General features: G+C 39.0%; 1 protein-coding gene across 5 annotated transcripts in view; it reads right to left on the bottom strand.

Annotated features, from left to right (window-relative positions):
• The window catches only part of RALGPS2 (Ral GEF with PH domain and SH3 binding motif 2), a 305,267-nt gene that overhangs the window by 154,922 nt on the left and 124,030 nt on the right, over nucleotides 1–26,315 (bottom strand). For 2 of the 5 annotated variants that reach the window (XM_024133661.3, XM_024133664.3), the window contains exon 1: nucleotides 18,686–18,847. The exons of 1 other annotated variant lie outside the window; for it this stretch is intronic. The gene's annotated coding sequence lies outside the window, so the exon portion shown is untranslated. Of the gene's footprint in view, nucleotides 1–13,335; nucleotides 13,366–16,602; nucleotides 16,672–17,867; nucleotides 18,056–18,685; nucleotides 18,848–26,315 lie in introns of those variants that run through there. 2 more of the 5 variants (XM_055084176.1, XM_024133663.3) reach the window with 2 other exon arrangements.

Raw genomic sequence — 26,315 nt, 5'->3', positions numbered from 1 at the left:
GGGAGGGAGACGCAAGAGGGAAGAGATATGGGAACATATGTATATGTATAACTGATTCACTTTGTTGTAAAGGAGAAACTAACACACTATTGTAAAACAGTTATACTCCAATAAAGATGTTAAAAAAAAAGAAAAAAAAAAAAAAAAAGAATGGTGAATCCTTTCCAGAAGGTTTTCAATTTACTTTGCCCAGATCCATCAGAGGAATCACGATCTATGGCAGCTATAGCCTTAGAAAATGTATTTCTTAAATAATAAGACTTGAAAGTCAAAATTACTCTCTGATCCATGGGCTGCAGAATGGATCTTGTATTAGCAGGCATGAAAACAACATTAATCTCGTACACCTCCATCAGAGCTCTTGGGTAAGCAGGTGCACTGTCAATGAGCAGTAATATTTTGAAAGGAATCTTTTTTCTGAGCAGTAGGTTTCACCAGTAGACTTAAAATATTCAGTAAAACATGCTGTAAACACTGTTGGTGGGAATGGAAACTGGTGCACTCACTATGGAGAACAGTATGGAGGTTCCTCAAAAAATAATTACCATATGATCCAGTAGTCCACTCCTGGGCATATATCCAGAAACAACAAAAACTCTAACCTGAAAAGATACATGCACCCCAAAGTCCACAGCAGCACTATTTACAACAGCCAAGACATGGAAACAACCTAAATGTCCACTGACAGATGAATGGATAGAGAAGGTGTGGTATGTATATACACACACACACACACACACACATATACCCATACATACACACAATGGAATATTACTCAGCCATAAAAAGGGAATAATACCATTTGCAGCAACATGGGTGGACCTAGAGATTATCATACTGAATGAAGTCAGACAGAGAAAGACAAATATTATATGATATCAGTTACATGTGTAATTTAAAAATATGATACAAATGAACTTGTTTACAAAACAGAAACAGACTCACAGATATAGAAAACTAACTTATGGTTACCAAAGGGGAAAGGTGTGGGGGAGGGATAAATTAGGAGTTTGGGATTAACAGACACACACTACTACATATAAATTAAATAAACAACAAAGACCTATTATATGGCACAGGGAACTATATTCAATATCCTGTAACAACCTGTAATGGAAAAGAATCTGGAAAAGAATATATATAACTGAATCACTTTGCTGTACACCTGAAACTAACACAACATTGTAAATCAACCATGCTTCAATAAAAAGTTGTTTTGAAAAACAAACAAAAATTGGAAAGAGATGTGCTACCCTCAAGGCTTTGTTATTCCATTTGTAAAACACAGGCAAAGTAGATTTAGCATAATTCTTAAAGGCCATAGGACTTTTGGAATGGTAAATGAGCACTGGCTTCAATTTAAAGTAGATCCCACAAGCCATGTGGTGCAGCCAAAAATAAATGAATGAATGAATAAATAAAGTCACCAGATGCATTAGCCCGTAACAGCAGAGTCAGCCTGTCCTTTGAAACTTTGAAGCCAAGCACTGGCTTCTCCTCTCTAGCTATCAAAGTCCTAGATGGCATCGTCTTCCAATAGAATGCTGTTTCGTCTACATTGAAAATGTGTTGTTGAGTGTAGCCACCTTCATTAAGTATCTTAGCTAGATCTTCTGGCTAAGTTGCTGCAGATTTTCCATCAGCACTTGCTGTTTCACCTTGCACTTTTATGTTACAGAGACGGCTTCTTTCCTTCAACCTCATGAACCAACCTCTACTAGCTTCAAACTTTTCTTCCTCACCTCTCCCAGTATTCATACAATTGAAGAGAGTTAGGGCCTTGCCCTGGATCAGGCTTTGGCTGAACAGAATATTGTAGCTGGTTTGATCTTCTGTTCAGACCACGACAACTTTCTCCCATTATGAACAATAAGGCTGTTTCACTTCTTATCTCGGTTTTCAACATGCCTTCCACACTAAGCTTAATCATTTCTAGCTTCTGATTTAAAGGGAAAGATGTGCGACCCTTCCTTTCCCTTGAACGCTTAGAGGCCAATGTAGGGTTATTAACTGGCCTAATTTCAATACCCTTTCTTGGAATAGGGGGGCCCCAAGAGAGGGAGAGAGACCAGCGGGGCTGGGGGTGGGGGTGGGCAATGGCCAGTTGGTGGAGCAGTCAGAGCACACACAACATTAAGTTCACTATATTACACAGGGGTAAGGTTTGTGGTGCCCCAAAACAATTACAATAGTAACATCAAAGATGACTGACCACAGATCACCATAACAAATATAATAATGAAAAAGCTTGAAATATTGTGAGGATTACTACCAAAATGTGACCCAGAGACACAAAGTGAGAAAATGCTGTTGGAAAAATGGCACCAACAGGCTTGCTCAATGCAGGGTTGCCACAAACCTTCAATTTGTAAAAAACAAAGTATCTGTGAAGTGCAATAAAGCAAAGTACCGTAAAACAAGGTATGCCTGTAAATATAGCAAGTCCTATTATTCACAATGAATAAGACAGTATTTTTTAATGCCCTATACACTACCTAAAATAATCTTTACCAACCCACACACTGGGTTGCACTTCTCTAAGTGAATCTACAAGTAAATTAACTACTTAGGCTCTTTTACTTGCAAGAAATTCATTCAAATTACCCCAAATATCATTTTAGGTATATATTATGGTCTTAGTATTGTAAAAGCTTTGTATGTGTCATCTCATTTAATCCTCACAGCAACCCCAAAAGGAAAGGAATTATTTACGATGCTCACTTTTTACAGATGAGGAATGAGACAGAGCAGTTAAAACAACCTGCCCAAAGTCACACAGCTAGTAAAGACATAACCAGAATTCGACTGCCAAAAGTCTGACCCCAAAGCCTGCATTCTTCCTTGGGAAAAAACTGGATGTCATCTCAAGAAAGGCAGGAGCCACAGAAGTACTAGAGTAATGGAAGAAGAGTATCTACAGAGCCAGAAAGCAGAATCTTCAATCTCAGGCTCTGTGCCTGTCTTTCTCTCACCACATGGTTTCTTGCTTACAGCTTTGTGCTTCTCTCGGCACAGATGCCCCATATTCTTTTCTGGTTACCAGCTGGCTTCCTCAACTCCTTTATCATTTCTGTACTCATAGCTTCTGCTTATACTTACTTTCCAGTCTCTTAAACTTAGTTTTACAGGATTCTACACTAATGTATCCTTCCAGCTTCAGCTCCCATGGCTCAATGGCAAATTAACTCCATGTTTCCTATAAATGGCTGTAATTTTCCCCACCAGACAATCCTAGGTTGTTAGCTGGTTTACAGATTAACAGCCTTTAGGTCAAATGCCCACTCCTGGACCAATCAGGTGCAATATAGTTCTATATGGTTAAAAACATAGCTATTAAAGTCTGTTCCTCTGCAGTGTACTGTGGAAAAAGGAGATTTCCTTCAAAGGAACTGTAGGCACACCAGAATTATAAAACACATGTCTAGGACACTGAGTCAGCTAAGTCACCATTAATCTGGGGCTCAAAAGTCTTGTCAGTATTTTTAATCTATTTAGTTATAGTGTAATTAAGGAGTTATAAATACAAATTTTGGTTGTTATTAAGGAGATCATATAACTTACAGGGTCACACAAGTAAGACATGGGACACAGGCCCAGCAATTGTTAAGTCAAGGGTGGCCATACTACAGCAACAGTATTATGACTGAGAGAAGGAAAAACCCATTGCCATCTATTATTTTCAATTCTGCTCAGAGACAGAAGCAGTAAACATCAATAACCCTATCCATTCCTATAGCTATGTCTATCGCGCCACACTGAACTGAAGCAGAAGAGGGGGCTAGATGTGTTGACACTATTACTACAGCCAATTCACAGCTGCCCACGCTGTCCACAGACGGCTTCAACAGTACTGCTAGTTTCCTTAAGTTCAAACCTTCAACATTATATCTCTAAAAATCTTTCTACAGATGAGTTCAACCCTACACCTTTTGGCTTTCTTAACGGCAGAGGAAAGCTTTGAATTGAAAATCTTCTACTACATAATTAGCTAAGACCAAGTCATAGGGACAGAAAGGAAAAAGTAAACATATAACTTATTAATGTTACTTTCCTATCAATATTGTTTTAAACCTTCTTGTTGGGAAGATTACCTAATACATATAAAACTAGAAGCCCCCCTCCCTTTTTTTAAAAGAACACTGGTTCTAAACAGTTTGGATTTTCCCTCCAATCTTCATTTACAAATTATCAATTTACAGCCTTAAGAAGAAAGGAAACAGAGTGAGAAGCTAAAAGTTATTAACAGTATGTACTATCCCTTAAATTTTAATCTGCTTTACTTCTAAGGACTGAATAACCTGTCCATTTTATCGAGTTATTTCCCACTCCATCCCTCCAAAAACCCTTCAATCCAAAGCATGCCCAAAAGACTAATTCCTGTTACTATATCTTCAGTAATGCTATTCCCCAATACTTAAGTTCTTACCACCTTAATGAAACACATTTCTTAAGGACCACTCCTGCCCTCACTGAGCCTCCCTCCTCTCCTGCAAACTGCTCTTCAATCTGCCACATAACTACATACGATCTCATGTTATTTACTGTGGTTTCACTCACATATAAGACTTCATCTCTCACCAAGAAGATGTAAACAACGAGTGCAAGATCTAAAACTTATTCTTCTATGGTAACATTCACAAGTACTGGGCTCACAGAAAACATTCAGAAATACTGTTGACATACAGTCAATAGTAAAAAAGAAGCAAGTCAAAAGCGGAGTTTCTTATCCAAAGGATATCCTCAAAACATTTCTTTTAATAGACTTACCCCTGTACCCTCATAGAGCATCTGAACTATACAAACCTACAAAAAAATATAGCCACAAATCCAAACTGTAAAAGAAAAGCAGCAGAGGTTATCCTAGTGACAATTTAGAGAATAAAAGTTATGTCAATGAAACCTAAAATACATACAAATCCCCTACCTACAAAACCCTAAAATCTATGAAAATTTCAGCACATTCACAGAAGAGAAGCGTCTCATAAGCTAATTCCAGAAGGCCAGAAAAATTCTAATCAAACCCTGAGAAATCTAAATCAGAATTTGAAGAGGTCTAACAGATAATTTACTCTAGGAATCCTAGAGATCTAGAGTAACCCCAGAAACAAGAAAAGCTAGGCTGTGATTAGTACACTTGATCGTCAAGGTCCCAAAAGGAGGAAGAGTGAAGAACTAATTCGGCTAAGCAATTTGCTTACACTTTCTCATTTAATGTTCACAGTGATCCTATGAGAAGACACTCTTATGCCCATTTTACAAATAGGGAAGCTGAATGTTAAAGAAATTAAGTAACTTGCCCAGATTCATACAAACTTTAAGCACAGGATTAAAACCATTGCCTAGGCTGCAAAAAATTACTTTAAATTTAATTAATTATTTGATTCCAAGAATACTCAGATGCATTATTATTTAAGGCAACGTGAAATCATAGTTGTAACATTATTCCTTTTACTGCAAATTAATTGTTTAAGATATATATTTAATAGATAATCCAACTGATAATTTTTAGACTAAAACCAACCAAAATCCATAGCCATATTATTATTTTTCAAACAAGTACATCTGAATATATCATTCATTCCTTGTTCAAAAAACTGTGAGTGGCCTTTAACTTTATGACAACTGGCTAACTATTTGGATAAAAAGACAAAAATTAGATCTTACATTAAAATAGGATGAATTAAAGATGAAAAAAGTTTAAGGCATAAAAAGAAGTAAACATAGGTGAATTTTTTTTAATGTTGGCACAGGAAAGTCTAGGACTGACAACAGAAAAACAGAAACAGTAGAAGACTGATAAATCTGACTAAAGAAAACATGACACACACAGACAGCAGAACACATGTATTTCATCAATTCTAGGATGAATATTTTCTCATCTTTTAACATCTTTGAAATCAGGATGCCTCTTAAAACTAACAGTGTCATGGTTTAACTGACAGCATATTTCTATCCTTAACTGCATGTTACACAGTGTATCTCACAACTGAAGCCAACTTAGATTTAATAAAATAAGTGAGGTGACAAAAAAATAAAATAGGGAAAAGATCTACAACAACCAACAAAGACAATATTCTTCATACATAATGAGCTCTAACATGTTAAGTAATACGGTGCTTCAACTGCACTGCTTATGTTTCATTTCTTAAGTTATGGGTTAACTGTATTTTTTTTCCATTATGGTTTATCACAGGATATTGAAAATAGCTTCCTGTGCTATACAATAGGACCTTGTTGTTTATCTATTCTATGTAACAGTTTGCATCTGCTAATCCCAAACACCCAATCCTCCCCCAACCCCTCGCCTTGGCAACCACAAGTCTGTTCTCTGTATCTGTGAGTCTGTTTCTGTTCCATAGATAAGTTCATTTGTGTCCTATTTTAGATTCCACATGTTAAGTGATATCATATGGTATTTGTCTCTTTCTGAGGGGTTAACTGTATTAATCTTTATGTACTTTTTGTTTATCTGACTTACCTCCTTAAAAGACTTTTAAGAGACTGTGCAATAAGAATATAAGATATGAAAAGGAAATTATACACAAATGTCCGAAAACATGAAAATATAAACTTCACTGAAAAAGTTTAAAAATGCAAATTAAAACAAGGAGAATTTATTACATTACAGATCAATATTTAGGTTTTTAAAGCTAATCACCAAGTCAGTAAGAGTATAGAGAAACAAACAATTATATGTTATGGGCAAAAATGCAAATATACTTAACCTCCAAACAGCAATCCATCCTCCTTTTAGAAATTCATCTAAAGGAAATGATCAGAGGGACTTCCCTGGTGGCACAGAGGTTAAGAATCCGCCTGCCCACTATGGAGAACAGTATGGAGGTTCCTTACAAAACTAAAAATAGAACTACCATATGACCCAGCAATTCCAGTACTGGGCGTATACCCTGAGAAAACTGTAATTCAAAAAGAGTCATGTACCACAATGTTCATGGCAGCATGATTTACAATAGCCAGGACATGGAAGCAACATAAGCGTCCACTGACAGATGAATGGATGAAGAAGATGTGGTACATATATACAATGGAATATTACTCAGCCATAAAAAGAAACGAAATTGAGTTATTTGTACTGAGATGGGCGGTCTGTCATACAGAGTGAAGTAAGTCAGAAAGAGAAAAACAAATACTGTATGCTAACACATATATATGGAATCTAAACAACAAAATAAAATGGTTCTGGCAAACCTAGGGGCAGGACAGGAATAAAGATGCAGACATAGAGAATGGACTTGAGGACATGGGAAGGGGGAAGGGTAAGGTGGGACAAAGTGAGAGAGTAGCACTGACAATATATACACTACCAAATGTTAAACAGATAGCTAGTGGGAAGCAGCTGCACTGCATGGGGAGATCAGCTGGGTGCTTTGTGACCACCTAGAGGGGTGGGATAGGGAGGGTGGGGGGGAGACCCAAGAGGGAGGGGATATGGGGATAAGACCCAAGAGGGAGGGGATATGGGGATATATGTATACATATAGCTGATTCACTTTGTTATACAGCAGAAACTAACACACCATTGTAAAGCAGTTATACTCCAATAAAGATGTTAAAAAAAAAAAGAATCCGCCTGCCAATGCAGGGGACACGGGTCCAAGCCCTAGTCCGGGAAGATCCCACATGCCGCAGAGCAACTAAGCCCACGTGCCACAACTAATGAGCCTGGGCTCTAGAGCCTGCGAGCCACAAGTACGAAGCCCACGCGCCACAACTACTGAAGCCCGCATGTAGCAACTACTGAGCCCTCATGCTGCAGCTACTGAAGCCCGCGCTCCACAACATGAGGCCACTGCAATGAGGAGTCCATGCACTGCAATGAAGAGTAGCCCCCGCATGCCGCTAGAGAAAGCCCACACACAGCAATGAAGACCCAACGCAGCCAAAAATAAATAATAAAATTTTAAAAAAAAAAGGAAATGATCAAAAAAGTACAGGAAGATGTATTTAAAAAAAAGGGAACTCTATCACTCTTCCTAGTATATAAAAGTTAGAAACAACCTAAGTGTCCATTAAGAAATTGCTTAAATAAATTACGATACACCCACACAAAGTGATAGAATACAGCCATTAAAAATGAGGGTAGAGAAAAACTGCCTTTCGAAGTGATATAACTAACCTTGGAAGTATACAAAGACTTTTTATAAGAGCACCAGGTTTTTTTAAACTTCTTCTTCTTTTTTTCTGGCTTGATGTGTTTTACTTTTTTTATTGAGATATACATAAATACTGAAATGTATTTATGAATTTTTATTATGTAGACATGCATGCAACCACCAATCAAATAAAGATATAGAGCAATTCCAGCACTCCAGAAGTCTTGCTCCCCTAGTCCCAACCCCTAACCACTGCTCTGACTTCCATCAACATAGATGAGTTTGACATTTTCCTGAACTTCAAAAAAAGAGAATAACACAGTACATGCTCTTTTGTGTCTGGTTTCTTTCAACATTTTGTGATATTCACCCACATTTGCTAAGTATAGCAGTAGTTCCTTCTTTTGCACTGATGTATAGTATTCCAGTATAGAGCATACTACAAATTATTGCTCCATTATTCTGCTGACGGACTTTTGGCTTGCTTCCAGTTGGGAGCTATTATGTAAAAAATTGCTATATTTTTTCAGATTTCATAACTTATTTTATTTGTATTGCTTCTTAATTTAGTTTGATATTTGTATTTATAAAACAAAAAGGATCAAACCCACAAAAACATGATAAAGAAAAAAAACCCTGGTACCTCACCATATAGACAATTACCATTTTATGATTTATGTTTTATGTAACTGAAATGATGTTATAAATGCTGTTTTTTCTAAATCAACCCCTTTTCCTTTAAGTTATTTCCTCCCTTCTTTCCCTCCCTCTCCTTTTTACCTTAGACCAACTAGGAAAGAAATGTTTACATTTGATGTGCAACATTTTCTGCCTTACAAGATCACTTATACTCTCTCACACACACACAGAGTTTTTATTGTTTGTTTTACTAAAATGGGTATTTTATATATTCCTCTGTATTTTGCTTTTCTCAATTAAATATGGTGACAATGTCCTCACATCACTGATTATTTCTGCCATGTCGTTTTTTTAAAATCAGCTTTGAGATGTAATTCACATACCATACAATTCACCCATTTACAGTATACGATTCAGGGACTTCCCTGGCGGTCCAGTGGTTAGGACTCTGAGTTTTCACTGCCGAGAGCCCGGGTTCAATCCCTGGTCGGGGAGCTAAGATCCCACAAGCTGCGCAGCACGGCCCCCCAAGAAAAGTATACAATTCAATGGCATGTAGAACTATCACTATAGTCAATTTTAGAACATTCTTATCATCTTAAAAAGAAACTCCACACTCCTTAGACCTCCCCACTCCCTAGCCCCAACCTCAAGCAACCACTAATCTGCTTTCTGTCTCTACAGATTTCCCTGTTCTGCATATTTCATATGAACGGAATCATATAATATGTGGCCTTTTGTGACTGCTTCTTTCACCTAGCAAAATATTTTCAAGATTTACTGATGATGTAACATGCATGAGTACCTTACTCCTTTTAAAGGCTAAATAATAATCCAATGTATAGATATGTCACATTTTGTTTATTCACTTGTTGGGTAATGGACATTTGAGTTGTTTCCATTTTTTTTTGCCTACAATGAATAATGCTGCCGTAATCATCTGTGAACAATTTTTTGTGGAGACATGTTTTCATCTCCCTTGGGTATATACCTAGGAAAGAACTGCTGGGTCATATTGTAACTCTATGTTGAATCATCTGAAGAACTGCCATACTATCTCCCAAAGTAGCTATATAATTTTACATTCCTATTAGTGGATGAGGGATTCAATTTCTCAACATCCACCTCTATACTTGTTATCATCTAACTTTTTGATTCTAGCCATTCTAGTAGTGTGAAGGGGTAGCTCATCATGGTTTAACTTCACTTTCCTTATAGCTAATGATGTTGAGCATTTTTTCATGTGCTTACTGTATATCTTCTTTGAGAAATGCCTATTCAGATCCTCTGCCCATTTTTAAATTGGGGTGTCTTTTTATTGAGTTGTTAAGAGTTCTTAATGTATTCTGAATGCAAGTCTTTTATCAGATATTTGATTTGCAAATATCTTCTCCCATTTTGTGGGTTATCTTTTCACTTTCCTGATGGTGTCCTTTGAAGCACAACTTTTAAATTTTGATGAAATACAATTTATCTCATTTTTGTTTTGTTGTTCCTGTTTTTGGTGTCATATCCAAGGTCATGAAAATCTACCCCTATGTTTCTTCTAAAGTCCATGTCTTTTGATGTGCATATATATTGATTTCTGTTGGGTCTATACCAAGAAGTGAAATTGATGGATCATACGGCATACACATGTAGAGCTTTAGCAGATGCTACCTAAAGAATTTTGCAAAGTGTTTGTACCTATTTTCAAACCCATCTGAAATGGATGACTGTCCCAAGTGCTTTCCATTCTTGTCAACACTTAGTATTTTCAGGTTTTTTTCATTTACACCATTTCTGGTGGGTATGTAGTCATATCACATGATAGTTTTAATTTGCAATTCCCTGAAAATTATGTGTGAGTACCTTTCACCTTGTCCATATGGATAATTCATTTCATAAATGCCTTTTCTGGTCTTTTGCCCATTTGTTTTAAAATTGGGTTGCCTGTATTTTTTAAAATTGACTTGTATATTTTTCATATACTCTGGATACATGTCCACTGCTGTACTTTAAGTATTGCAGACACTTTCTCCACTGTGTCACTTGTCTTTTCACTCTCTTAATAGTATCCTTTGATGAACATAAGTTCTTATTTAATGAAGAAAAATTTATCAATCGTTCTTTTCTGGTACTCCTTATGTCTTGTTTAACAAAAACCTCTCCCTTCCATAGGGTCATGTAGATATTTTTCTGTTTTCCTCTAGAAACTTTATTTTTCACCTTCGACGTTACATCTATAGTTCCTTCAAGGAGCACATAATCCCTATGTTACAAAATTATTTCAGAGAAGAGAAAAAAAAGGAAAGCTTCATAACTCATCTTATGAACCTACCACAACTCTGAAGTCAAAACAGATACATATAAATCTCTGATAAATTTATCTACTGATAAAAGTAAATTTTTAAAAAGCTCTAAGGCAGTGGCAAATCAAGTTCAGCAGTCAGAGGGAGAAAAAAACGAATGCAACACAGCTATGTAGGGTTGGATGCAATAATGCAAACTATTAATGTAATACAGCCTATGAGCAGATTAATGGAGAAAATATATATGATCATTTCTAACAATACAGAAAAAGCACTTGATAAAATGCAATACTTATGATATTATAAGAAAAAACTCTTACAAAACTAAGACTAGAAGGTATTTCTTAATCTTTTACAGTTATATTATCAAAAACTTATAGTAAGGTGGGGGAAACAGGGAGAGGTTGGTAAAATGGTAGTATAAACTTTCAGTTATAAGAAAGTTATAAGAAAAAAGTCTGAGGATTTAATGTATATCATATGGTAACTATAGTCGATAACACTATATTGTAAAATTGAAATTTGCTTAAAAAGTAGAACTTTAGTGTTCTCACCAAAAAAAAAGAAAACTATATGAGGTGACAGGTGTATTAATTAACTCAATGGGGGGAATACCTTCACAATGTATATATATATATATATCAAATTATCACGTTGTATTCTTTAAATATCTTACAATTTTATTTGTCAATTATACCTCAGTAAAGCTGAAAAAATACATTTAATAACATCTATTATGTTCTCTTTTCTGCATAATTTTCCTTTCTTGTTAACGTCTCTGTGTGTGTTTAATTTAATTATGTTAGTTAGTTAAAATATAAATGTAATAAAGGCAAATGTTTTTGTCTTTTTGTTTTTAGCTGTATCCCCAGCACCAAGAACTATTCCTGGAACATAGAAAATGCTCCACGGCTTTTAAAAAATGAATAAATGAATGATTTCTAAATCAAAATTTGCATTTGGGAAAAATTATAGTACTTTCTTTTGGCATTTCTCTAGAAATAAGCAGTTATACAGGCCACACTTGTATGTATAAAAATATACACATTTATATGTATACAGTATTTATGTATGAAAATCGTTCTGATGATTAATTTTTAAAACCCTATGTGATGGGGAAAAAAAAAAAACCTTTAGTAAGATGTCACACTTGATGAGATTTTAGAGGTATTCCTATTGAAGTCAGGAACATGAAATTCAGAATCATCTCTCTCAAGTAGGCCCTTAATGCTGCCTGGCAATCACACTATATTTCCCTATTTTATTCTCTTCTACTCTATTCCATTCCCTTTCCAACTTTTTGATGATTATGTCACGTATTTTCCCTCTTGTCAAACCTCCAATACATACTCCCATTCTTCCTTACTCTCAGCTAATGATCTTGCTTCTCATACATTAACAGAAAACCTCAGCGGAGAACTTCCTCAAGCTACCACCATCATGTCTCTGTCCATATATTCTGTTCTTCTCTGCCAATTCTGCAGACAAACTCTCCCTACTCTTAGTAAAGTTCAAAGGCTAATCCTTCCACCTGTGCCACAAGTCTATGTCTATGGCTGCTTTCATGCTACAAAAGCAAAGCTGAGTAGTAGTGACAGAGACTGTACTGCCCACAAAGCCTAAAATACTTACTATTCAGCCCTTTAAAGAAAAAACTGGCTGAGCCTTGTACTAGATCATCTCTGCTCTCATCTAATATGGACACTGCTGGTTGAAAAGGCCCACTAAGTCCCATGCATAAGAAATGAAGTAAGATCCACACAAGACCCATACAACATCAGAGACATATCAGAGACTGTTGACAAGAAAAGGATCTTAACAGAAACAGGTCACATATAAAGGATGAAGACTAAAGGGCATAAGACTTTTCAACAAGCACTTGAAGCTAGAAAATTATAGAACAATCCCTTAAATTTTGAGGGAAAATTATTTCACCTTAGAATTCTATACCCAGACCAGCCAAATTATCAACCAGGTGTCAGGGTAGAAAGAAGATATTTTCAGCAATACAAACATCTCAAAAATTTCACCTCCCCAAATACCCTTTCTTGAAAGTTACTGAGGGATGTATTTCACCAAAACAAAGGGGTAAATCGGAGATAGACGAAGACATGGATGGAGAGACCATAGGCTCTAATGCAGGGGAAAGGCAAAGAGAATTCCCAGAATCATGAAGGGAAATCACAGGCTAAGACCAAGCAGAGTAGAGAGCCCCCTTGCAGGTCTGAGCAAAAGGATGGAGAGCCCTGGGATTTTTCCAATTAAAAAAAAAAAATCGAATGATCAATTACCTGATGTGTTTGAACATACTGAGACAGTTTCTGGAAAAAAAAACAGAGACAAATAGGAAACTAAGCAAAAAACAAAAAAATTTTAACTCCAAGAAATATCATCACAGTACACTGCACAGTTCAACAATAAACATGCATATAAAATCATAATAATGTAAACAATAAACAGCATACTATAACTATATTAGGAGATAAAGGGAGAGGAAGTTCAGGTGGCATAAGAATCCAAAAGCGTAGATAGACTCATCTTCCACAGGAGGAAGCCAACAGATATCTAAAACTGAAAAACAAGTAATACCTTAAAATATGAAAGTAAATATTAGAAAAAAACAGCTAAAAGTATCAAAAATGGTTGGTCTAAGAGCAGGACCTGGCAGGAAAAGTTGTACAGGGGAGTGGTGTTCTTCATTTTAAGTCTTACAGTACAGCTTTCTTTTTAACTGCACAGTTATATTATTTAAAGTCAAAAGTTAATTTTTTTTAAAAAAACAAACAAAACTAGTGAGTTTTGTATCATTTAATACCAATTAACTCACTCACTCCACAAATTTTATCTGGGTATTAACTATGCCAGGTACTTTTCTAGGTGCTAGGAATACATCAGTGAACAAAACTAAGTCCCTGCCCTCATGAAGTTTATATCCAGAGGGAAGAAGATAATAAACAAATCAATGTATGCTATAATGTCAGATAAATTAATGTTGTGAACACAAATAAAGGTGAGGGTAGAGTGTGATGGGGATGCTGTTTAGGTAGGGTTTTCAGAAAAGGGCTGTCCAAGAATCAACAAAAAGGAAATCGAGATAAAAAGGAAAAATCTGTTTTGAGAAAAGGTTATGTAAATAAAATAACAGAAGGGTATCAATTAAGCTCAAGGTGAGAGCTTCATTTTAAGCCTCTCATACTGTAAAGCCATGTATCATTCAAAAGCCAGTACCAAAGTACCCTGTAGTGGCATACATAAACTGCCAGGCACCATCAAGCTAAGTCCTATGAACACTGCTGTTCATACTCTTCCTACATCCCTAACTAGCCATTACTTATTAAAGTGAATGACTAAATTTATACAAACTTTTTTCTCTCCACAGAACAGGTGGATGTCACACACTTCAAATTCCAGTGTTTTTATTCCTATTACATAGTTAAAAGTTTTCTTAAATCAAAAGTTCAAGATGTTAATCAAGAAAGATTCCAGGGGCTTCCCTGGTGGCGCAGTGGTTGAGAACCTGCCTGCTAATGCAGGGGACACGGGTTCGAGCCCTGGTCTGGGAAGATCCCACATGCCGCGGAGCAACTAGGCCCGTGAGCCACAACTACTGAGAATGCGCGTCTGGAGCCTGTGCTCCGCAACAAGAGAGGCCGCAATAGTGAGAGGCCCGCACACCGCGATGAAGAGTGGCCCCCGCTTGCCACAACTAGAGAAAGCCCTCGCACAGAAATGAAGACCCAACACAGCCCAAAATAAATAAATAAATACAAAAATTAAAAAAAAAAAAAAAAAAAGGTTCCAGATTAATTCCAAGTTACCAAAATTATTCACATCCAATCTTCATTTTCTCACTAAAGAGAAACCCCAAACCAGAGTTTCAGGCTACTGAACTATCTTTTTATTGAAAACTGAATAACTAAAAAAAATGTAGCATCCAGACTGAGGCGACGTTTTATTCCAAATACAGTTGTTACACAATAAAAACCTCATATTCAGAAAAGAGGACTGATTTTAATGTCTTATTCTCAAAACACTTATACTATTAAAAGTGAATCCAAACTGCCTTTTTTTATATAGTAAAAAAAGCGGTACTTTTAGATTTTAAGTAGGTCTTAAAGTTTAACTCACAAAAAGAAAACAAATTCAATTAATTAAATCTCAATTAACAGTTGGGCTTAAAGTTTAAAAATTATTTTGAAATTTCTGGAAAAGCAGGCTAGTAGCTGTACTGTAGCACCCGATGATGATGCTCTCCCCATCCACACTCCCCAGGTGGAGCACCGCATTATAGTAAGAGCTACAACTTGGGTTTAGGTTCACTGCTTGCTTATCGGTGGTGTGCTAACATCTTTAAACCCATTTCCTCGTCTAAAATGAAGATAATAATGCCTACCTAAGGTCAGTGTTAATTGTTGGCACTCCTGTAAATAAGAAGTACCAAAATATTGAAGTATCAGTAATATATATTAAAAAGATTTGTAATCGGTGAAGAACTACACCAATGTTTGTCATATTTCAATTAAAAAAAACAAATATCACTTTCAGTCAAAATTCTGATTTTAGTGATAATGGTTATCAGATTCTAAGGAAGAACAACGGGACCTTGGTCCACTCACACATACACAGCCAGAAGAAGAAAAGATGATTTTTTTAAAAATTTAGACTAGGGGGCTTCCCTGGTGGCGCAGTGGTTGCGCGTCCGCCTGCCGATGCAGGGGAACCGGGTTCGCGCCCTGGTCTGGGAGGATCCCACATGCCGCGGAGCGGCTGGGCCCGTGAGCCATGGCCGCTGGGCCTGCGCGTCCGGAGCCTGCGCCCCGCAACGGGAGAGGCCACAGCAGAGGGAGGCCCGCATACCAAAAAAAAAAAAAAAAAAAAAAAATTTAGACTTAGAAAAAAAGAATTAGACTCCCTTATAAACAAGTGTCAAGAGAGTATTTTTAGCAAACATTTAACTATATAAACCAAAAGAATAAAGCTGTTTAACCACATGTAAACTGTGTATCATGTGACTTCAGGTAGACTGTTTACTTTTGGTGTACTTGGGAACCAGATACCCAAAGTACATAAACATCAGCATATTATTAAAACAACTGTCTTAATGCTCTTGTTCACTGAGTAATAATTCCCACTATTCTTAGAAGGAAAAACACAACAAATATCCTTAACCAAAAAAACCCATCAGAGGAGTTTTTACTTCTGAAACTTTTAAACTAACACTAAACAGTGTTATCTGACAATGAAGCAGTAGACTATTTTTGCCTACTTACCCTTTAAGCTCCATCAGGGCACAGACCTGTCTTTTTCTCTGTTGTATCACCAACATCTAGACAACTAACGGGCACCAAGTAGGAACCCAATAAACATGTGTAGAATGAATGAATGAACAAACTGGACCTCTGGACAAAAGCTGAAGTGTTTTAAGTTGCAACAGAGCAATTTCACCTGTACATCTATCCATCATTCACTACAAAAAACTACTGTCTCAACTGTAATGACACAAAAAGTTGAAAAAGACAAGAACTAGATACATAAACACACACAAATACATTACTCACGTGTATAATAAAAGTACACATAGTAAAAGATTAACAAAGCCAGGTTCATAGTAGTTACACTTTCTCTCAGGAGATTTTGGTCTGTTCTTCCTGATAATCAAAATATACATTAGAAAAGCATGTTGCAATATTGATAACACAAGCACTATCTTTAAAGTTCTGTTGCAATCTGGAATAATTAAGCCAAAACGAACAATATTTCCAGAGTCCCACCCTAAGTATTTAAAAGTCAAATTCCTTAATTGAAAGAAAGGTCAATGAATGAATAAAATGAAAAAAAAGTAGATCTTACCATTTCAAAATTATTATACTGAATTTTAAAAAGAGAAAAACTAAAAAAAAGAGAAAAACTAAGTTTAAAATAAATTATGTTAAAATTATTTATTCAAAAAGGCATCTTATGTCCTTACACATGCCCTTTAAGCTAGTAAAACAAGTACTTTCCAAATCTTTGAAGCTAGATGATAAACTTTATGCCTACAGAGCTTGAGTAAGAGGTTCTTTTTATTAAAATAACACTGTTTAAGTTCCTTTATAATTCTAAAGTCTACAGTAAAATATGCAGCAGTAACAGTAATACACATTATGATTTTACAGCACTAGGATAAGCATAATTATCTGGATGGAACAGGCTTTTACAGCTAGCAAGCTATGATCTGACTGTAACACTATGCTGTACGGATCGAAAAGTTTCCCAAAATTCTGATGGTCATCTTCAGAGAGACTTACACAAAGTCGATTTGATGGTGAATACAGAAAAACACCAACTCATAAACACTGGTACGAAAACAAAGCTCTCTATAGCAACTATAGCGTTGAAATTTTAAAACCCAGGGCATGTAAAAGATAAAGCTCAATTAATTGCTGCCTGTATTTCCTACTTTACGGTCTTAAACGCCAGGTATTCCATATTTGTTTTTAGCGTTCTCTTAAACAGAAATTTAGTGTTTCAATGGCCCCTCCTCCACAGCTAACATCAGTGCCCTTTCTTCCTCCTCCCTCACCCCTCCCAGTTAAAACAAATTAACATTTGTACTTAGGTACCTCCTATCAGCTCGCAGCTTCTTCCCAAACACGCCCACGTACACTGAAACTGGCCTGCGTCTACAACACACAGCTACAGGAAAAGCGCTTTGATGGGGGCAGGTGGGGGATAATGTAGCTCCGCACAGGTTTACTGCTATTTTCCAGATAGATAACAGCTTCTCACTCCTGACTCGGGTTTCTCCCAAATCACCTCCAAAGCATGGTGTTTATGAGCCTACCTAATCCGATACTGCAATAGAATCCCGGATATTTGCCACTGTTTGATCAGATCGTGGGGAACCTCTTCTTTTTTTCAATACGCCCGTTCCTGGCGGTACAGCACCGGATCTCGGGCAGCGCTCCAGGCCCCGCGTCCTGCCGCGCGCCCGGCCCGGGGCCAGTGCAGGACCACCGCTCTGGGTCCGAGGCCGGCGGGCGACTAGGGCTGCGGACCGCTCCGCAACAGGTCACCCTGACCGCGAGACTGCGGGTCCGCAGGCGGCCAGCTGGGCGGTCGGGCTTCGGGGGCGCAGCTGCGAGGGCCGGGGAGGGGGTGTGGCCCGGCTCCGCGGGTCCCGGCTCCTGGAGTCCCAGCTCCCGCTCACCTGAAGGGAGGCTGAGGCGCCGCTGGGCGCCAGGATAGCGCGGGCGGAGCCCGGGGGCTTCCGCCACCCAGGAGAGAGGGAGGTGAGGCGGGCTCGGAGGTCGCCGCGCCCCCGGCCTCGGGACAGAGACCCGGAGCCGGGACCCTATGGCCGCCTCCTGACGCCGAGAGTGAGCCGCCGAGGGAGGCGCGGCCCTGGGTTCCCAGACGCCGGGCCCCCTCCTCCCTCAGCCCGAGCCCCGCAGCCCTCTCTCCGCGCCGAGGGCGAGCAGCGCCGGGGCCCGCGGCCGGGAGATCAACACACCGCAGCGCCCGAGCCGCCGCCATTCCCCGCGCCGCCGCAGCCGCCGCCGCTGAGGCTCCGCGCAGCCCGGCGGAGCGCAGCGCTCCCACCTTCCCTCCCCCGCACCGCCCACCGAGGCTCCGCACCAGGCCCACGGCGAGGGCACCGACCTGTGCAGCCGCGGCAGACGCCTCGGAGATTGGAAAGACGGCGCCGGCCCCCCGCTCCGCCGCTTTGCAGCCGCCGCCGCCTAGGCTAGCGCTCGGCGACCAGAGCAGTCGGCGTCTCTCATTCAGCGCCGGCCGCCGCCGCGGCCACTCAGGGGAGGGGAGTGAGCTGGATCCACCCCATCCGCGCCGGGGGTGGGGGAGGAGAGCGGACTGGGCGGGGGCGCGCGCCGAGCAGGCGGGGCGGAGCCGCGCTCGCGCACCAACCGAGCGCGCTCGCGCGGGCCCGGAGCGCAGCGGCCGGTGGGGGTCTTCCCGGCGCGCGCCCAGCTAGCGGCTCTTCAGCTGTGCGGAGCGCAACCGCTGCAGGGGGCCCGCGGCCGAGGCGCGCGCCAACAGCCGCAGTCCCTCCGCTGGGTGCCCGCCCAAAGGAGGGGCCGCTACCGGCCAAACGAGGGGGCGGGAAGGGTTGGCGGAAGGACAGGTGGGGCCCCCGCAGCAGCCCCGCCGTCCGCTCCCCGCATCCGGCCCTCCACGGTGAAATCCCCTGTGGTGGCCGTCTCCTTCAGCGCAGGCACCTCGTCTTTAAGGCCGGAGAACAAAGTCTGGAAACACTTGGGCTCCAGAACAAATATCCTGCCTGCGCCAGCCGTGTTTTTAGAAGTCGCTGCGCACAAGTGAGGGGGTTCCAAATGTGAAGAGCCACCCCACTGCCGTAGGATCATAAATTATAGTGATCAATACTCTCACACATTAAGATTCGAGAGGCGTTAGAAGTAGGCCTTTGTGTGATGCCCTTGGCTTAATGAGCAAATGACAGAAATTTGGCATCCCTTGGGTCTCAGATTGATGAGTTCCAGGTGAGCAGTCTTTTCACGTTGAATACAAGAACAAGATTCTGAAATATTAAATCTTTCCTGTGAATGAAAAAGGAATTGATTTGGTTAAACAGTGAAAGGGTGTTGTTTCGGAGGGTGCACTGTATGCGGTGGCCTACTTTGAATTAGCACCGTTTGATGCAGTGTGACTATAAATGGAAGGTTTTAAGTGAGCCACCTTTGTATATGCTATCATTAGACCATTTAGAAATGGATGATTATTGGATGATCTGCAGCTCTTTCTCTAGGCAAAATGCAGTAGAATGTGGAAGGAATACTGTGTACCGGCATTGTGCATGAAACATGAAAGGGCCAAAATTGTTCTCATTTGGTTTCTTTCCTCTTTTAAATAACCACTGAACAGAATGGATTAATCGTGATATTGAAGAATGCTAATTATTCCCTGCTTTGACTGCCTGTGTCATAGCCCTTCACTCTAGTTAGGGAAGGTTGAATGCCCTTCAACCCCTTTCTCTCAAATAGAGTTACTTCTTTAAAGCCCCCCCTCTCCCCCACCCCACACCCAAAGGTAGGTTAAAAAACAAAAGCAGGGCTTCCCCGGTGGCGCAGTGGTTGAGAATCCGCCTGCCGATGCAGGGGACACGGGTTCGTGCCCCAGTCCGGGAAGATCCCACATGCCACGGAGCGGCTGGGCCCGTGAGCCATGGCCACTGAGCCTGCGCGTCCAGAGCCTGTGCTCCGCGAAGGGAGAGGCCACAACAGTGAGAGGCCCGCGTACCGCAAAAAAACAAACAAAAAAAACAACAAAAGCAACAGAAAAAAACCGATAGGTTAAGTTCATGGTTCTTCATTTTTATTTCATTTACTTTTAAAGAAAGTCTTAAAAAGAATCATGATGAACTCACTAGAAGCAGAGAAACCAAAAACAAAACAAAACAAAACAAAAAAACCCAAAAAACTTTCAAACAAGAATAGACCAAGGGACAAAAAAAAAGGAAAACAGACTTCTGGTGAAAAGGGGAGAAATGTATGATGCATACAAGAAGTTTTCCCCTAGATGTTAATTGCTTCAAGTTCCAAAGTAACAACAGGCAAACAGAATTAGCAATTGGAGGAAAAATCCTTCCAGTTGGGTAAATCAAGTTGGGTAAATGTTTAATCTTTTTTAAGTGTTAGGCAGAAATAGAGACACAGATGTAGAGAACAAACATATGGACACCAAGGGGGGAAAGCGGTGGGGGTGGTGGTGGTGGGATGAATTGGGAGATTGGGATTGACATGTATACACTAATTTGTATAAAATAGATAACTAATAAGAACCTGCTGTATAAAAATAAAATAAAATTCAAAAAAAAAAGAAATGGCAAAAAGAGATTAAGGAAAACGTAGACGGCTATGTGCTTACAGTAATACAATTATATATGTATATATTTATAAGCATATATGTATATATATCCCATTATCACTGCTTTTAAAAAATGGGAAAACTGAGGAACAACAGGGAATTCTATTTTGTATAAATGTCTTGCAACTACTTTAAACTTTAATTAGGGTTTCATAAAAACAAATGAGCCTGTGTTCCTACATCTGCCAATAATTTTCACAGTTTACTGTAAGAGCAGTGAAGTTTTCATTTGGACTCTGAAGAGAAAAAGCCATGTGACTCATGAAGCTAGGCCATGGAGATACTAAATTCTTATACATACTGAATTTCTCATGTTAATAACTTGTAAAATAGTACTTTTATTAACCTTTAGAGTTAAGTTCAAATTTCTGAACTTGTTGAAGGTTAAGAATTTGTGTGTAAAAATGCAGAAAAAAGTTCATTCTCAATGTCTTCTTTTTTTTTTTGCCATAGCTTAGAAATTATTTTAGAAAGTCAGTGTCCCTTCCGATTCACTGATATGTAAATGAAAACAATGACTTCTTACACCCAAAGAGGACGAGCAGCAAATTTTCTTCACCAGAGCATCTTTTATCACTGTTAAATTCTCTGAGTTGCTTTATGTTTTCCATTTGCTTTTGCCAAAGACAAGAAATATGAAAAGTCTTAGTATAACAAAAAGTACTAATGTATAAAATAGAAATGCCATTATATAAAACAGAAATCAATAAGAATTCAATATGCTTAAAAGTAGTTTCAGAAGAATCACCATTATGTAACAGTTTTATTACTGTCCATCAATATTATTTCCAAGGGATAAGCCAAGGAACTCATTCAGATGTAGAACAAGCAGTTTCAAAGACAAAAGACCACCACTGCAAAAAAAACCGAATCAACAAACAACTCATCTCATTACAGCTGTCAAAACAAAATCGAACTGGTGTCACAAGAAAGCTTATTATTTCAGTAACACCTAATTCTATTGCAACCAACAGAATTTCAGCAATAACATATATCTATTATTTCTCTGGGCTGTAATCTTTTTTTCAAATATATATATTGGCTGGACATTTTGAAAAAATCTGTTATGTTTGCAATGTTCTGATTGAAAATATAGGCAAAGTAGCATATCCAAAATTCAAATGCACAGGGGTCTTTGAAGGGATAGACAGACATTCTCCAGAAAACTGACACCAAGTTACTAGGAGAGCCTGCCACAATTCCCGAATCGAGAGAGACATGCCACAGATAATAAGATACAAAGATAATCACCAGTCCGTTCAAATATGAGCAACAAATTTCAAAAGGCATAAGGCCTTATTTTACGACTGAGCTATCTCTCACAAGGGCAACTCTATGCAGGGTGTGGATCAGCAGGGATGTATTTACTTAAGATTAATGTTTCTCTGGAACAACTCTTGGGGAGACCTGCTAGTGTATAAATAAATGTTTGCATGAACTAATAATTTTCAATATTAACTTTAAGGACAATTTCAGTAATGCCTCATTTATATGGCAGTGTAAGGAAAGGGGGCAGTGAGGGATTGAACATAATTAGATATTCTAGATAACTGAGGTTTTCATCTGCAAGCACTAGTAATAGCTTCATTTAAACCACTTGTATTGATGTTTTTTCTGAAATATCACTTGTTTCTCTGCCTTAAACTAATAAAACGTGGTGTAGCTTAACCTATACCTAATGACCCAGAGGTGTCTTAAATACAAAAGCTGTAATACCAAGATGTCCCCAGAAGCTTAGAAGTACTTAGTACCCTTCACTCTACAATAAAGAATCATGGCCTACTATGTTCCTGCACTCCTTTGAGTCTAATTGATCTGGACGGTACTAATGACTGATCCCCCTGCCGTCCCTTCTTGTCCCTTCTTGCACCGCTGCTATAGCACTGATTGTGTGCACACTCACACCTCCCTTTTAACTGTCTTAACATGCTAGCCAAATAAACAATATTTTAAAAATACATGTATAAAGTAGGAGTAAAGAACCTCAGAAAATACTAAAACAACTCTGATACTTTGGGGCATTTACTTAGTATAAAGTCCATTTGCCTACTTTCATATTTTCCTCTATATTTTGAAAATTGAGTTTACCAGATAAGTAAATTATTATCGCATTCTACTTCCTTTATAAAAATTCTAGGCATTGTTCTAGACACTTAATGGAAGGTGAGAATCTTTGTCAGTGATGGTCATCACAGTAGTTTCCTTATACTCATATACCCTGCATTCAAATTAAGGTTAGAATTAAAAAACAGCAACAGCAGTTCATAAATCCATACCAGTAATAAATAGATTAAATAAATAGAGAAGAAGGAAGTACTCTTGCTTATGCTAGAATGTTGAATGCCAACAGGTAAATGTGGAGGGAGTACTGGAGTTGGGCAATCATCATTTTGCAACCATAGTAGCAAAGTTTGGGTAAGACAAGAACCATCAATGGATGCTAACTGTAGGGAGAAATTTTGATGAGGAACAGGATATTTGCCTCATCTTAGAATTCTTCCTATAGACATCCTTTTAGTTGCAAGGAAGGAAAAACAGTAATTATACACTGGAGAAGTCGAACAAAACCTTGACCAGGTAATCAAAATTAACATCACGAATGAGGGACAGATGGACATTGCCTCAAGATGCAATTCCCAGAGGACACAGCATCTAATGAGGAAACGAGGAAATCTAATGAGGACTCTAATGAACTATCAGATAAATCCCAAATGACCACCTCACTGCCAAATCCTACATGCTTTCTAAAATTGTTGACTACTCCCATGAAATCGTCTCATCTCTTGGGTTAAAATTATAGAAACAATGAATTTTATAGTGAAAGAAACATCTCATTCAACGTTTTTATTTTAGAAATGAGGAAACTGCGGCTCAGAGATTCAAGGCTTACCCGAAATTCTTTAACCAGTTAGCGTGTCAGAGCACAATCTTGTTTCTACTTCTATTTCTACAACTGCTGAGCTTTCTTTCTACCTGAGCTTACTGCTCAGTTTCTAGCACTTTCTCTTTTCCTCTTTGCTAACGCTGTTTCCTAAGGGCCTTGTATTCCCTTCTTTTTATGATTATACAGGGAATTTTTATGACCTTACTGTTTCAACCATCACTGCTCCACTGGTGAAACTTACCCAGAATTCAGTACCACATGTCTAATTTCCTCTATGGCATCTAGATGAGGACACTTATCATCAGTTCAACCTCTACAAGGTCAAAACTGAAATCACCACAGGAGAAAAAATAAAAATAAAACCTATGAAAATATGTCTACCCTTACTGATAATCAGAGAAAGACACGTTAAAACAAGGTATGCTTTGCCTAATAGATTGGCCAGTTAATAAGGTTTATTATATTCAGGTTTAACCAGAATGTGGACAACAGACTCTGTCAAACACTGATGGTGGGAGTGTAAATGAGCATATCTCTTTGGTGGACAATTTGCCAAAAGCAAGAAGAATTTTAAATGTACGTACCCTTTGAGCCAGCAATTTCACACATAGATACTCGTCCTACAAAGATACTGTGATGGGGCTTCCCTGGTGGCACAGTGGTTGAGAATCTGCCTGCTAATGCAGGGGACACAGGTTCGAGCCCTGGTCTGGGAAGATCTCACATGCCGCGGAGCAGCTAGGCCCGTGAGCCACAACTACTGAGCCTGTGCGTCTGAAGACTGTGCTCCGCAACAAGAGAGGCCGCGATAGTGAGAGGCCCGCGCACCGCGATGAAGAGTGGCCCCCGCTTGCCACAACTAGAGAAAGCCCTCGCACAGAAACGAAGACCCAACACAGCAAAAAATAAATAAATAACTAAAATTTCCCTTAAAAAAAAATACTGTGATGACATTCAAAGAAATATACAGGACTGCTCTTTAAGTATTGTTTATAACAGCAAAAATTGGAATACTTAATATCCATCAGTACAGCAGGGGGTAAATACAATTATAATGTTTCCTTGCATACATGAAAACATAGTTCTATATGAACCAATATGGAAAAGAACCCAAACAAGTTGAAGAGAACTGTGTATACCAGTCTCCCATTTCCTTTTAAGTTGGTGCATACATAGAAATCAGCCTGGAGAGCTAAGCAAACAAACTATCACAATGGTTACCCCAAGAGAACGGAATTGGGGGAGGAGGAGGAGAAGACTTTCATTTTTCTACTTTATATACTTTTTATATTTCTATTGTTTGGTCTTGTCTTTTTTTTTTTCTTTTTTACCAGAAGCATGTATAGTTTTTATAAAAGCAAGGACAGCAATAAAAGAGCTTTCTTTTCTTTTTTTTTTTTTTTTTTTTTTTGGTGTACACGGGCCTCTCACTGTTGTGTTGTGGCCTCTCCCGTTGCAGAGCACAGGCTCCGGACGCGCAGGCTCCCCTGCATTGGCAGGCGGACTCTCAACCACTGCGCCACCAGGGAAGCCCAAAGAGCTTTCTTTTTAACCTGAAAACTTTTCTTTATTCAGTCACCATTCGCATCATTTCTTCTCTTTCCCAGGCTTTAGAATCAATGTTAACTCTTTTCCTTCCTTTAATGTTAACTGTTTTCCGTCTTTCCATTTACTCCTTAGCCTTCTAAATTTTTTGCAGTTTTATACACCTTCTCCTACACCACTATTTTCATTATGTCACAGGTCTTCTCTACCCTTACTCACCTCTCAGTTGAAAAATCCCCAGTTCCTTATGGTTTACCAAGGCGGCATCCAGGGACTTCTATAACCTCAGTCCACCGTGCTAATTCACCGTATCACCACTCCACACACTAGCCAGGCCATTCTTTGATATAGTCATTCAATAAGCAAACACTTATTTCTCCTCTTAAGCACCAAATATACTTCCATTTGTTTCATTCCAGTGCAACTTTTCCATGTCCCTCTTGTCTGACATTTCACACTGACATTTCCCTTCTCCAACCCCTGCTGAGGTTATCATGGTATCACTCTCTCACTTTGGAAATTTACTGTATGATGACATACAGTTTTACCAAGTGTGTGTATCTTGTATCCCCAAATAGACTGTAAGCTCCTGGAGAGCACCATACAATCTCTCTCTCTCTCAATCTCTCTTTCAATCTCTCTATCTCTGGATTCATGTTTATTGAGCATTTACAATACAGACAACACATTAAATGTCTATGTCACCTCATTTTGTTCTCAGGACAACCCTGAAAGGCAGGTACTTTTACCATATTTTTGAAAATGAGGCTTAGAGAAGCTCAGTGATTTGCCCAAGGTCATGCTGCTAGGCAATGACAAAGCTGGGGATCAAACCCAGGCAGTCTGACTCACCATCTCCATGCTGTATTGCCTCCCTAAAAAACTGTGCTTCTTATATATTCTTGTCAATTAACAGCACAATGTCATGTACATAAATGAAGCTTGGAAAATATTTATTGA

The sequence above is a fragment of the Physeter macrocephalus genome, chromosome 4 (assembly GCF_002837175.3).
Source record: "Physeter macrocephalus isolate SW-GA chromosome 4, ASM283717v5, whole genome shotgun sequence".
NCBI classification, from domain to species: domain Eukaryota; kingdom Metazoa; phylum Chordata; class Mammalia; order Artiodactyla; family Physeteridae; genus Physeter; species Physeter macrocephalus.
This window is presented reverse-complemented; position numbering and strand designations above follow the sequence as displayed.